This window comes from Colias philodice, chromosome 26 (assembly GCF_061535455.1).
Source record: "Colias philodice isolate Cphi_HAF_F1 chromosome 26, ilColPhil1 Martin Lab GWU primary, whole genome shotgun sequence".
In the NCBI taxonomy this organism is placed as follows: domain Eukaryota; kingdom Metazoa; phylum Arthropoda; class Insecta; order Lepidoptera; family Pieridae; genus Colias; species Colias philodice.
The window spans coordinates 1,460,957-1,478,443 of record NC_143111.1 but is presented as its reverse complement, the minus strand read 5'-3'; positions in this window follow the sequence as shown (position 1 = coordinate 1,478,443).

Below are 17,487 nucleotides of genomic sequence, written 5' to 3'. Positions count from 1 at the left end.
TGCGTAGTATTTTGTATTTCTAGACGTATAGGAATAAAAACTTTTATATTCTTAAGTTAACTTTAAATATTGCTAGTAGCCTACAGAGGACAGAGGCGATTAAATATTATATAAAGACGAATGAATATATTCTCTACGTAGAGGCACAGCGCTATTACATTGAATATAATTCTGAGCAGGTTTTTTATTACATACAACCTTGTTAAATAACGTAAGTATAATTAACAAAAATTATGTCATTTTTTATTCCTTCCACAATAAAATTATATAGTTAATGCTATTTTTATTTTGGGGCTAAATTAAACTGCGTAAATTGAGCGAGGTCTATAAAATGCAGCTCTATTATTGTCTAGAGTTCGTTTAACTTATATTTCGTATATTGTACTGTAATATACTCAGACAACAATTTGTAACACAAATACTTACTGTGCAAATAATTTTCGCTGAGTTACTTCTTTGTTGGCAATTTGTGTGGAATAGTTTCATTGTATATAATTATTTGTATGTTTATTGTAGATATAAAAAAGATTAGTATAACAATAATTTTATGCGTAATGCATTTAAAATTTTCAGTTGAATCCATATTCCATAAACATAGCTATTCTATTTTCAAGTCGTTCGCTCTTTTTGCCTGCTTGTCTACATGTATGTCCTGGCTAAACTCAAAAACAATAGCACATATTTCTTCAAATTTTGCATGAATATTACTAACAGGTTGGATCAAAACATAGGCTACATTGTATCATCACGTAGACCAATAGGAGCGGAGCAATGGTAAAACCACTGGGCACAGTTAGAAGGTAAATAATCCAATTCCCTTGCAAACTTAAACAATTCATTTAGCATAATTCAAATAACTAAAGGTACGTCATTAGCTATCTCCAATTCGGCATAAAGCTATATAATTTCGTACTTAATATTGTTAAAACTTTCGTATAAATTTATACACCGTTCGCAAATTCCACCGTCCATCCTTTTAGATGCAAATGTCTGTAACTAGTGCTTTTCATTAGGGACACTAATTTCCAACTGTGACGTTTGATTTCGGTGTAATAACAATCCAAAAATAAAGGAGAGTTTGTAGAATTACCTGCATAATATTATTACGTTGATTCATTTATGTATTACTAGCTGCGCTCCGCGGTTTCACCCGCGTGGCTCCGCTCATGTTGGTCTTATCGTAATGATAAATAAATAGCCTATAGCCTTCCTCGTTAAATGGGCTATCTAAAACTGAAATATTTTTTCAAATCGGAACAGTAGTTCCTGAGATTAGCGCGTTCAAAACAAACAAACTCTTCAGATTTATAATATTAGTATAGATGAAACATATATTTTCATTTTATGTGTGAGTTACGAGCATATTTTTTCTTATTGAGAATTAGAAATGCTTTTAATATGTGTAATTTAAGTATTTCTTTACGTTTTTATTTATTAATTCGAATTAACAAATATCTACATGAACACAACTAAACAAAACTTTTTAAAAAGCATTCCATTTATTATTAACAATAAAAAGAACAATGACAAACGATAAAATTGCAATTAATCACCAATCAATCGGTTTAAATTATGATGTGGGGATCTTCCAAATAGCCCGATTTCGGCTTTTCTCAATTGGACCGTGAAATGACTCAATTGTCAATTCGTCCAATTAAATTGGCAGGACCTTTGGGATAAATAAAGTACCTAATTAATTCCATGCATGAGTAAATCGTGTAGGGTAAAAGCCGGATAGTTGCGCCACTTTTCAAAAAAGCTATATTATGAAAAATTATGTACTTTATAAGAATAATGAAACATGTATATCAAAAGATAGGTCTTTAAACCATCATATTAGCCTATTTTATTAAACATAATTATTAAAGGTTTTGAGTAAATCCTGTTTTATTTGACCTCTCAAATGAAGGATAGTTGCCTAATCTAGCGGATAGTTGCCTATCGTAAATAATACTTCAGAGGATACTTGCCTCGTGAGGGGATAGATGCCTCACAATATTTTTTTTAATAAAAACAAATTTATATCAATTCACTTAATCAGTCTTTATTATTTGTTTTGCTTTTTAATTAAGAACTAATCAACATTATACATTTTTTTGCTATAAAACTATAACAATATAACAAAAATAGCCTCTAAATTAGTTATAATCACAAATTAGTAAAATTATTTATATTTATCTTAAAGATAGAAGAAGAATATGGCAATCAACTTTGGCATTAATCATCAGAAGCGAGGGATTTCATCTTTCCACATCGCATGCAATACAGTTTCATCCATATTAAATATTCTATCTGGTTTAACCAGCAATTCATTCTCAGTTAAGACAGTAGGTAATAAGTAGATCAAAAAACTTTGCAACGTCTTCTTGTTGAGACCACTCGCTCTTTCAATTGATAAACCCTCAGCTTGCCTCAAAACTATTTCGGGATTTCTTTCCAGAAAGCTTTTTAACCATTGTGGCCCAGCCGTTATGCTTTAACCCCAAATTTTCGGCAAACTGGTAAGCTAGCTGACGAATTGTATTTCTTTCAGGAGGAAATCCTGCGTCTCCGAGCTTTAGTATATGAGTCACTAGTCTTTTTTCATTTTCAACATCAAGGACAGGGTATTTTCCTGGAAGTTAAATAAAAAATTAGCGAAATGAATATTGTACCGGCACGGAGATGCCTTATTACCAATAAAAACGCAATAATATTAATATTTGCTAGTAAAAGAATTTGTAGTTGCAGATAGTTGCCCCGAGAGCAACTATCCGCACAAGTTTCTAAGGCTACTATCCTTTTTGATACGGATACTTGCCCTTTTTATTTGCGAAATAAATCAACAATATTTTGCAATAAAATGTTATTAACAGTATAATTTAAAGTCTAATGCACGCAAAGAAACATAAACTATATTGAAATCACAATTAGTAACAAAAATATTCAATACAAATGACTTACCAATATAGTTTCAACGCCTATCGAAGTTTCACCGCGGAACAATTTCGCTCGCACAGATGAAACGCGTGCGTCTACACTAACGATTGACGTTGCACTGAGGTCTGCGGGAGGGGTACTTACAACTATAGTAAAGCGTTATTGCCACTAATGTCCGTAACATAGTGTATTCGAAACTGCGGCAAGTATCCCACTGGCGCAACTATCCGGCTTTTACCCCATGAGGAAAAATGGGAACTAACGTTGAAATTTTCCGTACAATAGTGACGTCATGGTTGTTGTTTTTCTAATATGTTTTCTTCTGTATTGTTTAATGATACTCCATATATTTTATACTAGCTTTCCACCCGCAGCTTCGCCCGCGCAGTCAAAGAAAAACCCGCATACTTCCCGTTCCCGTGGGATTTCTGGGCTAAAACCTGTCCTATTTCCCGGGGTAAAAAGTAGCCTATGTCCTTTCTCGGGTATCAAAATATCTCTATACCAAATTTCATGCAAATTGGTTCAGTAGTTAAGGCGTGATTGAGTAACAGACAGACAGACAGAGTTACTTTCGCATTTATATTATTAGTATGGATTAATAGGAACTGTCTTCTCGTACTTATCTATACTAATCTATACTTACTAATATTATAAAGCTGAAGAGATTGTTTGTTTGTTTGAACGCGTTAATCTCGGGAACTACTGGTCCGATTTGAAAAATTCTTTCGGTGTTAGATAGTTCATTTATCGAGGAAGGCTGTAGGCTATATATCATCATGCTAAGACCAACAGGAGCGGAGCACTGCGGGTGAAATCGCGGGGAACAGCTAGTTTTAGATATTTCTCTGTGCAGTGATCGCAATGGTGACACGCAGGTAGCTGTATACCTATCACCTATTGTTATTTTCTTCGCAGAATTTTAACAAAGCTGACTTATAAATTTAAATAGACTGCTGTTTGGTTAATACAAATGTAAGTGGAACTGGAACTGGTGGAACATATTATTCTAGCAAAAATAATATAACGATGGTCAATACAACATCTATCTCCTACACATTTGTAAGACTATAACATATAAGAGAAATAACAAAAGCTAAGCTGCATGTCCACTTGAGCAATATTTTGTAATGTGTTAGCATATTTTTCAAAATATTATCCAAGTAGATTCACTAAAATTCAACATTCCAATTGGACTGGAAACTTCAATTACACGGCCACAATTTATTCTAAATACCTGTGAGCATGAAACAACGCAATGGTGGGACCTGCAATATTTATGTAAATACGCAGTAACCCGCAGCTGGGCCGCTTCATGTAAAACTCCCTTATTAGCATAAGGGCCGGTATACACGAGCGACGTAGGCGGTTTATTGTAGTGCGACTGGATTGTACTTATTACGTAGTAAAATTCGGAAGTCACTAATTATTTTGAATATTACTATTTACTACGCAATAAAAAAGTTGCTGACTATTTATAACAACTTTAGGTACATGATTAATGGATTTGTAAGTTTGATTTGCAGTTGAAGTATTGTTGTATATGACTCTCTTCACATTAATTTGCAAAGAAAAATGATATTTTTATATGTTACTTTTTAATCGTGAAAAATGACATTTTTATATGTAACTTTGAAGTCATACTCGCTCATCCCTGATTCACTCAGTTAGACTCTGGATAAGAACAAAGTATCGCTATAGTTGCCTATGTCACCCAGGGATAATGTACCTAGCTATCTAAAATTGAAAGATCATTTTAAATCGGTTCAGTTGTTTCTCAGCCTATACAATTCAAACAAAGAAACAATCATCAATCTCTCTCTATAAAATACCTCTGGTACGAAACTGGTTTAACATTGCAATCCCATTTATTAAGGAAGTCTATAGTCTACGTCTAGCTTAATATGCAGAAGCTAAACTTACTTATGCATAACTGATCGCCAGCTTATGTAGTCTGTAGGACTTCTAGCGCTTAACTGCGTTGATAAGTCCTAACAGATAGATCTCTAGAGTTTCAAGACGTTTGCGTAAACAATATATTAATAATAAAAACCAAGAAATGTATGTAAAGGAAATAAATATAAAGATAAATAGATAGATAATTCTTTATTGCACACACAAGATTTACATAAAACACAGATAGAAACACAAACAGAGACAAGTATGTATGCGGCACTATCGCTATTCGCTAGGTATATACATTGATATGACCACATTTTAGGAGCAATTTCATAATTTATAACAACTGTTAAAAACTAAATATGTTCAAGACAGAATGTTAATCAAAAACACCAAAGAAGCTGCCTGGCAAAAATACTTTCGAATTAACGACAAAACACCATTCAAATTGATTAATTTCGGAGCCAAGCCATAATCATAAATATACACACTTCGTAAAATGTGTACAGAAAGAAAAACTCCGAGTTTCTATTTGTCAAGTTCACATAATCGAAATTATTAAAAGCCCTTACAAAAATCTTCAAATTGAATCACCCCAAAAATGCCTAAATCAGACGCTAGAATTAAATTCAGCGAAAAACACCGTCTTAAACGTGGACCTCTTTAGATAGGGCCTTTTAAATTAACTACAAAATAAAATTATTTGGTAGCCTTTTTCTAAGGCGACCTCCATAATTCAAGCTGTAAATCTACTGATTTAGTAGATGGAGGTAACGAAGAAAAATTCTTAATTACGAAATTTTAAGGACATTTTGTAAATGGCGAAATTAATTTTTCCTTCCACGCCTCTGTTCGTTGAGAAAATGGTACACGAGCTTGACGTTGTGAGGCTTTTTGAGGAAAAAAAACTCGAGCTATCGTATATTCGGAAAGTATGTCGCTGTACCTATTCTGTAAACAAAATCTTATATATAAAAATGAATCGCAAAATGTGTTGGTAAGCGCATAACTCGAGAACGGCTGAACCGATTACGATAAGTCTTTTTTTATTATATTACTTGAAGTACGAGGATGTTTCTTATGTAGAAAAAACGTAAATATTATGTACCACGGGCGAAGCCGGGGCGGACCGCTAGTTAAATATAAATCTTTTCTGGAAATGCATTGTACATACGATACGACATTCTCAATAAACATAATGTCTAATTTTTGTATATCTTACTTTCATTCATTGCGTTAGAGCTTTAACGCGAAAGCTCATTGAAGGTATTCTACATAACAAAAATTAATCGCCAAATCGCAGCTAAGCGCAAAACTCGAGCACGGCTGAACCGATTTCGTTGATTTATTTATAATTCCTTGAAGTACGAAGATGGTTCTTACGGAGATAAAACGTAAACATGTACCACGAGCAAAGCCGGGGTGGACTGATATTATATATAATGAAAATGTTTAACATTAAAACCTTACAAAAATCTCATATTTTTGTTATTGCCTTGACATGGTGTTAACAATAATAATTATTATAAATCTTTTCCTATATAAAACAATAAAAAATATTATTGATCATAAATCTTGACTGTATAATCAAGCCTCGATAGGTTATAAAATTCTAGCAAAAACAAAGTCATAAATTACCTCGTTATAAACCTTTATACATGTAGTATCGTCAACTAGCTTTCTGCCCGCAACTCTGCTATTAAAAATAATATACATAAAAATCTCCGAATTCATCAACCTTGTAGTTTTTTTTCTTCAAGACGAAATTTGTCTATTTTTCTGAAATATTATATTTTATTCCAAATTCCAGGCCAATTCGAGGCCAATTAATATACTTATTTTACTTTTTGACTTAACTTTATTTGTTTTTTAATTATGTATGATTAAAATAAACATGAAACACATTTTGACTTGTGACTCATAATTATTTTTCCTTGCTCTGACTGCTTGTCATTTTCAAAAACAATTTCATCATTTTAAATGTGGTATATATAGGTACAAACATATTATACTCGTATAGCATAAATTAAAAATAAAACTACATTATTTCTAAGAAAATCCTCAAGTTAAGGTAAAAATATCAATAAATTTTGTCGCCAGAGAAAGTCTCGTGATTTTATGTCACGTCTTATCTTCAGTCTTCGCGTCTTCATGTCCACATGAACATAATGTAATAAAGGTATTCGTTCAGACTCTACACGTGTTAAAATGGAAAAATATAGAACCTTAGTCATTAAATCCTAGTAAAACCTTAGTCATCAAAAGCTTTCTTATTCTTGGAATAAGAAAGCTTTTTAATAGTAAAACAATTATAAGTTTGTGTTTAATTACATACCTACAATAAAAGCCTTTACTCCTTATTCTATTAAGGGCCGATTTTTCAATCCTTGGATAAAATTTATCCGTCCAATAAAGTATTACACTAACATTTTAAAATGTCACCTGTAAACTATCATATACGGACGATTAGAATACATTTTTGAAATGGTAGTTTAATACGTTATTCGATGAATAAGTTTTAACCAAGGATTGAAAAATCAGCCCTAAGTGTAATATAACTTAATAAATCTATTAATCTCTGAATATTGTAAACTCTTTTAATATTATTTCGGCATATAAACCATCCTATTTATATTTACATAATAGTCAAAGCATGTTTCTAGTCAAAATTAAGTATTTATCAAAACTCGTAACTTTTCACAGAGATCTTGTCGGATAATTGAGTCGGTTCAATCTCGTATCTTAAGCTAAATGGATTTACTTTCAGCGATGCAACAAGTGAACTCCATTTAATATTTTCAGTTATCCATATTTCAAATGTAACTTCAAACACGTTAAGATGAAAAATATATTTACATGATAAATAACATACTCTACAGATTTATAATATTAGTAGGTATAGAATTGTTACTAATATGGCTGGTATATTCTTCTTTCTTTTATCTATAACAAACAAAAAAAATACGTATGGCACTCGAAGACTGCCGTGGTAAAAGATATTGCATAGCATCGCTGTGCCGATTGGAGTGGGGGCCGGGGGGTGTTAGGTTTTTTGTTACGGAATTTTTAGTGTCCCTTCGTCCAGCATACTCACCATGGAATCCTGATATTTCATGAATGTCAAAAAACTGTTCTGAAATAGTGCTAAATAGTGCCCAAAGGAAAAAAATAGTGCTCTTGTACTTGCGAAGTTATAGCCATAGTTCGATGAGTATGCTGGACGAAGGTTTCGCCCAGCATACTCACCTCCGTCCGGAGAATCTGTATACGCTTCAAACATAATTCATACTTCAAAAAATAGTTCCCAAATAGTGCCAAACGGTGCCCAAAAAGAAAAAACAGTGCTCGAATAACTTCGGAGTTATAGGCTTCGTTCAGTGAGTATGCTGGGCGTAGGTTCTACGCCCAGCATACTCACCTCAGTGCGCGAATATCGAACGAGCTATAGGTATAATTTACGTCTCAAAAAATTGTGCTTGAAATAGTGCCCAATATCAGTCCAATTTTTGCTTGATTTTTGACTTAGAAAACCATTAAATGTTAATGTAAACTTCTACATACTAACGTTAAATGGGGTACAGTCGTCGACACATGTTTTTGGACAAAAATATTAAACTTTCTAATTGTAGACTTCATGTTATTGGAAATAATTATGGTATTTTCTCACATGTCAAAAACTTTCGATTAAATGCATTATTATATATTTTATAAATAATAATAAATGAATGAAAATTTAAGCGTAAATGAAGTCTATTACTTCATTGCATTGTGTGTTTGTCTGAATAAAAACAGTCATTTGCAGCGAATAAAATTAATATCTTGAAAAATTGTAAAAAGGAAATTATACAGTTTCCTTTTTACAATTACATATATAAATTATACAGTTTTACAGTGCAATTAATGAATGAGTGTAAAATCAATTTAGTTAAATGCCACTATTATAAATTGAAATATACTTACTGATTTGGGTGCAGCTCCTATATTGATTACGTACTAGATACACAATTTTATATAGGTAAATAATGACATCACCAACACATTGTTTGGTTTTGCAACCCACTATGTAGTCAAACTCAAAAGCCGGCGTTATTATAATGATGTGCGACGAAGTAAACAAACAAAGAAACTGAGAAGCGCTTGTTCGTTTCGATTGCTTTGTGACACAAAATGGACCCTTATCACCTTCAAAATACAGATCAGTCTTGTCTAATAATCGTAAGATGTTAGGGCAGCGCCATCTAGTATTTAAACATAAACATATTCATTTGCGTCGCGGGCGCCGCGCGTCGTAAGCCCCATACCTATTGACCGTACGTGCATCCATTACTGCCACACTATATTGAACTTTATCACATGAGGAATACAGGTCAATTCCGTAAACGTTGTGGTACCGTCCTTGATCCGGAAAATGATTATTTTGAATAATTTTGTCAGTTGTAATGTAAGCATTAATAACAGCAACTTTATTTTTCATGCATGATTTACTTCATTTGATATCTTAATCCTTCAAGCGCCGTGATCTAGACAAAATATATAAAATCATTGTTCCTAGCTACCGGGGTCCCATGCGACGCGCGAAGGCTTAATCATATTATTATAAAGTATTATTAAAATAATGTGTAATTAATAATATTGCGATTCTAAAGTAAATACTCCCTTACATAGACAATTAATAATTTACACAAGACAAAAATTGTTAGAAAGAAAGTTAATAATATTGTATTCGACTGTACTCAATGTAATGTATGTAGAAGTTTACAATCAAATTTAATGGTTTTCTAGGTCAAAAGTCAAGCAAAAATTGGACTGATATTGGGCACTATTTCAAGCACAATTTTTTGAGACGTAAATTGTACCTATAGCTCGTTCGATATTCGCGCACTGAGGTGAGTATGCTGGGCGTAGAACCTACGCCCAGCATACTCACTGAACGAAGCCTATAACTCCGAAGTTATTCGAGCACTGTTTTTTCTTTTTGGGCACCGTTTGGCACTATTTGGGAACTATTTTTTGAAGTATGAATTATGTTTGAAGCGTATACAGATTCTCCGGACGGAGGTGAGTATGCTGGGCGAAACCTTCGTCCAGCATACTCATCGAACTATGGCTATAACTTCGCAAGTACAAGAGCACTATTTTTTTCCTTTGGGCACTATTTAGCACTATTTCAGAACAGTTTTTTGACATTCATGAAATATCAGGATTCCATGGTGAGTATGCTGGACGAAGGGACACAATTTTTACATTCGGTCGCCGCGCTCAGGGCCTGCCACACGCGATAGAAGCTATGCAATAACTTAATAATTTCGTAATATTTTTATTATCAGCATCATGCCTCCAGATATTATATTATAGTAAACTATCTTGTTCTTATAAACCATATAAAAATATTATACACCAATATGCAACACAATGCTCAAACTTTAACTTAAACTTATTCATTCAACTACTTTTAGAAGTGCTTTAGAATCGTCAAAATTCGTGATTAAAAATTTACCACCGGTTCAGAAAACAGTTTCTTCATAACAGCCGGCTAGAAACTCTGTAGTTGCTCTTTTAAAAACATGTAAATTTTATCGTAATTATAGGTACATGATCATAATAATATCATTACACGTCCAAAACGTCACAGATTATCGCATTATACATTGGCATATTTCGGAGATTTACAGTCGCATTATCAAATGAATTAATTTCAATTATCGACATCAAATCCGTGACGATTCCCGTCCAATCAATTAAATACTGGCGAATTAACTAATGTTAGCGTTCTAACAGACGAACGGCAAGTTGCGAACGGCAGAGGCTACTTCAGGGGTCGCCACTTGTCGACGTCAGTGGTCGACGTGTCGGCGGCAGCAGTCAATCTCAGTCAAAATCAAGGCGAGTGGCGACAGTTGCAGTTTGACGTTGACGGCAAATTGCAAGCGCTTGACGTTTGACGGCATCCGTTTTTGCGCGTCGACGGCAGCCGTCGACATATTGACTGCTGCCGTCGACGTGCCGCCAACTGCCGTGGACATGTGGCGACGGCTGAAGTAGCCTCTGCCGTTCACAATCTGCCGTTCGTCTGTTAGAACTCTTATATATGCTAAATGAATCGGACTGAAACCCAACAGATTTCTACTTGCATTGCCATTATCAATCATTGTTTAATATGTACTTATTTTTATTACAGGTTCAGTGATACAACTTCAATCAAGAAGTCGGGGGTTTGAGATTAGACCAGCGCAGCGTGCTTACGAGGTGTAAACGGTTAAAGAAAACATCGTGAGGAAACCAGCATTTTCATAAAATCGTGAACGTGTAACATTTAACGACTTATGTCTTCGAACTAGGACTGAACTGATTGAGATATAAAATTTACTTGAGTTTAAGTCTTGTTTTATTTATCCTACTATTATTTTAAATAAATGCGAAAGTTTGTGAGGTGATGTTATTTTTTCACTCAAATACCACTGAACCAATTACAATGAAATTTGGTATGTAGATTGTAGGTAGCTGAAAACTCAAAACACTTTGAAAACACGGGCAAAGCCGCGAGCGGTTAATCTAGTACTATTATAAACTTATACCTTTTCAATATTTATTTCAGTATCTGTATTAGTTTTGCATCATAACTTCAAAATTATTGGATTCCAATTTCCTATACATTTATATTAGGATCGAATATAAAATAGAATTCAACCTTCTCATTCCAACAAATATCACTGCATTCCGCTGCACGATACAGCTGAAATATAAATTTGACAAAATATCTGCATTGCAAAACGAAAATAACCTCTAAATTATTATCTTTGAAACACGTATAGGGTATATTCTAAAATACGAATCATAAGCCATTAGCCAGCGTATTCAAAACATTAATCTAAGATCTTAACAACTTCAATATCTTTCTCTATCACTTTTACCTGTTGTGTGTTCTTAATATCATACAATTTGTATATTGCTTTATTATATTATTATAAATAACTATTTAATGTAAATATAGCCGGTAACAAATACTTTCATCCTACTAATATTATAAATGCGAAAGTTTGTATGGATGTATGGATGTTTGTTACTCTTTCACGTAAAAACTACTGAACCGATTACAATGAAATTTAGCACACATATAGAGGGTAACTTGGAATAACATATAGGATAGGTTTTATCCCGGAAATCCCACGGGAACGGGAATTATGCGAGTTTTTCTTTGAAAACGCGGGCGAAGACGCGGGCGGAATTCTAGTATATTATAATCGTAAAGACAATGTGGGTTCATTAAAAGTGTATGCGTAAAACATATTTATACATCGCAACTAAGCGCTATATACTGTGGCTATATCATTCCCATAAACGCTTTTCTCCATAGCCCAATATTCAAGCAAATAGTCCGTATAATATTGTAAACTAGCTCGTAATCAATTTACGGCGCATGTAGTACTTGTTAACGTGCATTAGGGAAGCAGGTGCAGTTGCTAGCAATTAGCAAAGCTGCTTCTGCGGTTAGTTAATATTGGATATGCAGATAAAAGATAATTGGGTTGGTGGAAAAAGTGCGTTGTTTGGTATCTGGTTTTGTATATATACTGTGGTAGTATATCGAATGCGATGATAATAATGAGTTAGACTATATAGGTGCCTAAATCTTAAACTATTTCAAAAAAATATATTACTTGAGATCTAGTTTATGTACGTTTAATAAAAATTCATGAAAAATTTGATTTGATTGAAGTCATTTCAAAAGAACCTGAAGCACAGAATACTCAATAGTAGCTAACGCTACCTGAAGACAGTAATTTCCAAAAATATTTTTCACTCCCTTAAAGCCAATTTTCATTATAAAATGTAGAGAAAATATAGCTTTATTATATTTATTTATAAAAACTATATATAAGCTGTATAATGAAATGTAGTCTAGCGTGAAATCGAAACCTTCCATTTCGAAACGAAATGTCACAGTTATTTTTTGAATTATATACTGTTTTCAGTGTGATTTAAAAGGTTAGATAATATTTTGTGTAATAACTAGTAAGATAATATCCTATTTAAAATAGAAAAAATAATTTATAATTTGACATTTTTTTATTTATTCAATCGTCTGTTTCATTTGTTTGGTACTTAATTAAATATGTAATCATAATTTCATACAATTATTATAAGCTCCAGATTATTTTAATAAGCTAACAATGAATAAAATTGACGTTATCATTTTTAATATGTTGTTAACGAAGAAAAAAACCACTGAACTGATTACCAAACATGTTCACTAACAATAAGCTACATTATTCCTAACTGACATTTTCCCTATTACCTCCGATCCCCAAGCAAAACCATAGCAAACTATAACTATTACTACTAGTTTACAGTTCCTTGATACATTACGTACACAGAATTAAGGGTAATCCATCAAAGCTAATTAATTTAAATCCGTGGGCACCGGTCACCATGCGCTTTATTATTAATGACCTCGCAAAAACCAGTTAATTTCGACCCACACCTACATTACTATGAATATTCGACACAGTATAAATAGTGGTACCAGATACCTTACTTTATAACCAAATCTTTATTTTTAATTTAAGTAAATCTGTAAAATTAATTAAACTAAATCAACCTCATGGCTTCGCTCGGGTGGTACGTTTGTGCAAGATATATTAATTTCTTTGTATGCTACGTGAAGGCAAAATTAATTACCACAACATTTTTTTTTATGTCTTACGCATATTAATTTTAAGATAGGACTAAAAGCCTAACTAGCCTAAATAAACTTCAAAGCATTTAAAAAAAACTTCAAAGTCTCTACATATACATTTAAAGTAACCTACTACGCTGTTCTCTCCCAACTACGAATTTCTTTAAATGGCATGAAACGGAACACAAAAATGTCGCACAAATATTTTTACAAGCAATTTTACCTAATAAACAATTCTTAATAAACGTTTGTTCGCAAAATGCCATCTTTCGTAAGTCTTATGAAATAGTATTATTATTTATAGCATTTTTCTACTATTTTAAAATGCAAATTTTGTCCTATTTCTGCCTCATAATTCTTGAGCGCAAAAAAGCGAATTGTAACTTAGTTTTACTTTCGGTAAAATCTTGAAATATATAGAAGGAACGCTTCTGCAGTAAAATTGCATTTAAATTCTTAGAAAATTTCAAGTTTCCCAACTGACTTAATATTATACTGCTACATTAAATATAATGTTTTATAATTATTATTTTCAAATTATTTCTTTGTTGTTTAGAACGTACTGAAAGATAAAAGACATTTATTATGGTACCCGTTAATACAATTATTTTTTCGATTTCGTCTCTATTCCAAAATTTTAAAAATGTTTTCAAATAACTGCAGTTAACAGTAAATCAGTAATTATTTTATATTATTTATTTCATTCAATTCTATCAATACAGCACCTTAACCTACATGCATGCGTATAATTTATTACATAGAACTATCTCTTACACAACTTTAATTCAAATTCATCAAGCTATTACTATACTGATTTCTCTACTCTATGTTTTCGTTTAATCAGCCCTAGAACAGGGTCCCCTAAGTAAGATTTATATCGACACTTGAACAGAGCCTAAATATTAACGAGACTAGGGTGCGATGTAGTTTTTAACTTCACATCTCGTTAGTTCATCATTTATTATTCAGCCGTTTTAGCTAACCTAAATTAGTCTAGATTAGATTTTTCTTAGGTTCGTTTGCTTTGTAATTGGATGTTTTTGTTTAATGTTTATAAATAGTAAATTGAGTGGAAATTAGATCAGTAAAAGAATATATTATTATTGGATAATGCTGGCCGTGTTATTTTGGTATTTGAGTATATTTCTTATTATTAATTGTATTATTATTAGTGTCCGACCGAACTTTCGGTTTCGGTTTCGGTTTCGGCCGAGTTTCGGCCAAAAATCAAGTTTCGGCCGCAGTTTCGGTTTCGGCCAAAATCGGCCGAAACTTTTGCCGAAACCGAAACTTATTTCGCAAGTTCAGTGAACTTAGTTTACACACGTTCACGCTCGCCTAACTTCGTTTTCCTCGGCAACGCTTTGACGGACGCTGTCAAAACGTTGGTTGACCCACGCTGGTGGAAACAATTTTTGATTATCTATGTTGAGATTGGAACTGGGTGTAATAGTAATTAATAATTATTATTTTTATATAAGAGGTACCTAAAAGAGACTGATTATTCTTCTAAAGTCTTCTAAGTACAAATACCAATCCAAAGTATTAAAGACTCTTTAATAAAGAGAAAGATCTCAAAATACCAAAACTTAAGTATTTAAAGTAACAGTAACAATTACTGATTTGATTTAGATAACTGATTTTACTGAGAACTTAATTTGAAAAAATAATAAAAATTAAAATTGTTATTATTAATATTTGAAAAATATTATTTTTTTATTTTATATTAAATAAATGATTACAACAAATTTAATATACTATGTTTTCATTTCATGCCCTAATTAAGGCAAAATAATAGGTAAAATGCACCAAAGTTCAGTATTTTTAGAAATTTCACATTGAACACGTGAGTTTCGGTTTCGGTTTCGGTTTCGGCCGAAACTGAAGCCACGGCCGAACATTCGGTTTCGGTTTCGGTTTCGGCCTGGAAACCAGTTTCGGTCGGACACTAATTATTATCCTAACAAAGAAGTAGTTATTTCCTCGGTTTAACCGAAGAAATAAACATTGTATTTATGTTTAATGAAAGCTTTTACATTTATTATTCTCATTATATTAATTAATTTTTCGATTTTCCAAACGACTCTTACACACATTTAAAACAAATAAATATAGTAGTTATATATGAATAACCTACAAAGTCATCGATACTCTTGTATTTTCTTGAAACATAAGGAGCAGTGCAACATAATATAATAATTAAATATGTCACGTAATATCAATACACCTACATATTAAAATATCCATACAAACCATTATAAACTGACTACAAAACATATCTCTTCAATTCGGTTGCATTTTCTAAAATATACTAAGCAGTCTAAACACGGCTATTGTGAAATAAGCCACCATGCGTGAGCTTGGTTCCTTCCTCATCATTAATTTCAACAATGGTACGTTCCAGACCAAGTATGAGCTTCGCGCCTAATTGTGAACATTTTTATTCAAGGCAACCTAATTACGATATAAGCTGGTGGAATATGAGATTTGGTACAGCAGTTCCATATAGCTCCTATTTTTTATGTTATTTTGTAGGAATAAGAGTGTCGGTATTCCCTAGGTTCGTACGTCGTAACAAAATAAGAGATAAATTATAAATATTTTATTAAAATTAAATATACTTAAGCTGCTTACACGCTTTTTTTAATTAATAAAGATTACAAATAAAAGCCTAACTTTTGTTTATCTTTTCCACGAATATTTGGTACTTATCTTTTTAAAGTGAAACTTTTATTACATCGTCTCAAACTTTTTGGCGTGTATCGCGGCTGCCGAGTAGGTATACCTACTCGGCAGCCGACCGACACGCGACATGCGCTACACAAAGCAGTGTTCGGAACCATTCGAACAGTTTCACTTTTACCGTGGTTTCATAAAACCACACAACATTTTTTGTGATAGTCAAATAAATTTTTAACGAGATATTCCTGCCATTTATTTCGATCCTATAGAATTGATACTTCAGTAAAAATATATTGGAAGATAAATAATACTTAATATCATAATTATTATTTAATGGAATATTTTAAAAATATGTCTTTAATGTATGAATCTCAAAAATATGCCTATCGATGAGCAAAAACATTTTCAAAATCAGCTCAACCAGAGATAACAAAGTCACAAATGTCCCCAATATTAGTATAGATAAATCAACAAAGGGACATACCTAACACAAAAGTAGCCGCATCATTCTCAAGTCAAGATTCTAAATCCCAAGATCTCTAAACCCTACGCCATAGGTATCCATCAATGTCAGACGCAGGGTCAGGACAATGCATACATAATATTATATATTAAGTTGACTCAAATGTTTTTCTTTTATATGTATGGGAAATATAATGTTTATTAATTTCGTATATTTGTCAATATATAATTTTAACAAAGCTTAGATAATATTTTTTAAATATTCGTGGCAGTTTTAACACCTAAACTAAATTGGTACGTAACTAATTGTAAGGACTTTTATGCATCTATTTTCAATTGTTAAACAAATGCTTCATAATATATTTGATCAGACTAAAAAGAAGTATCCTAAGGGCTTCCAGCTATATCTATTCTTATATTGTGTACCTACAGGATTTATTTTTTTATATGATTTTCCTGAAACTAAAACCGAGAAGATTTGCGTATGAAAAAGTGTCTAAATCGATTCTGTCACTGATTTAGAAAAATCTTCTCGTCCATTACCTTTTTAATGGCTAAACCGAGTTTCTATTCTAAAAGTTCTCACACCAATATCTCCTATTCTAAGTGACATAGGCTTTTATAGTTGCCAACAAGTTTCAGTCAGGTTAGTGGCTATTCCATACATTCCGTTTGTCAACCGATTCTTTACGTTAAGCTGGCGTGGCTAAGTGATGGATCTGGGAGTTTGATTCGTATCTGTGACACGATCACTCTATATTAATAGTGTTACTTCCTGGTTTGGACTTTTGTTTTTATATCTGTAGGTGGACAAGCCGCAAAGACAAGGGACATCTAAAATAACTAAA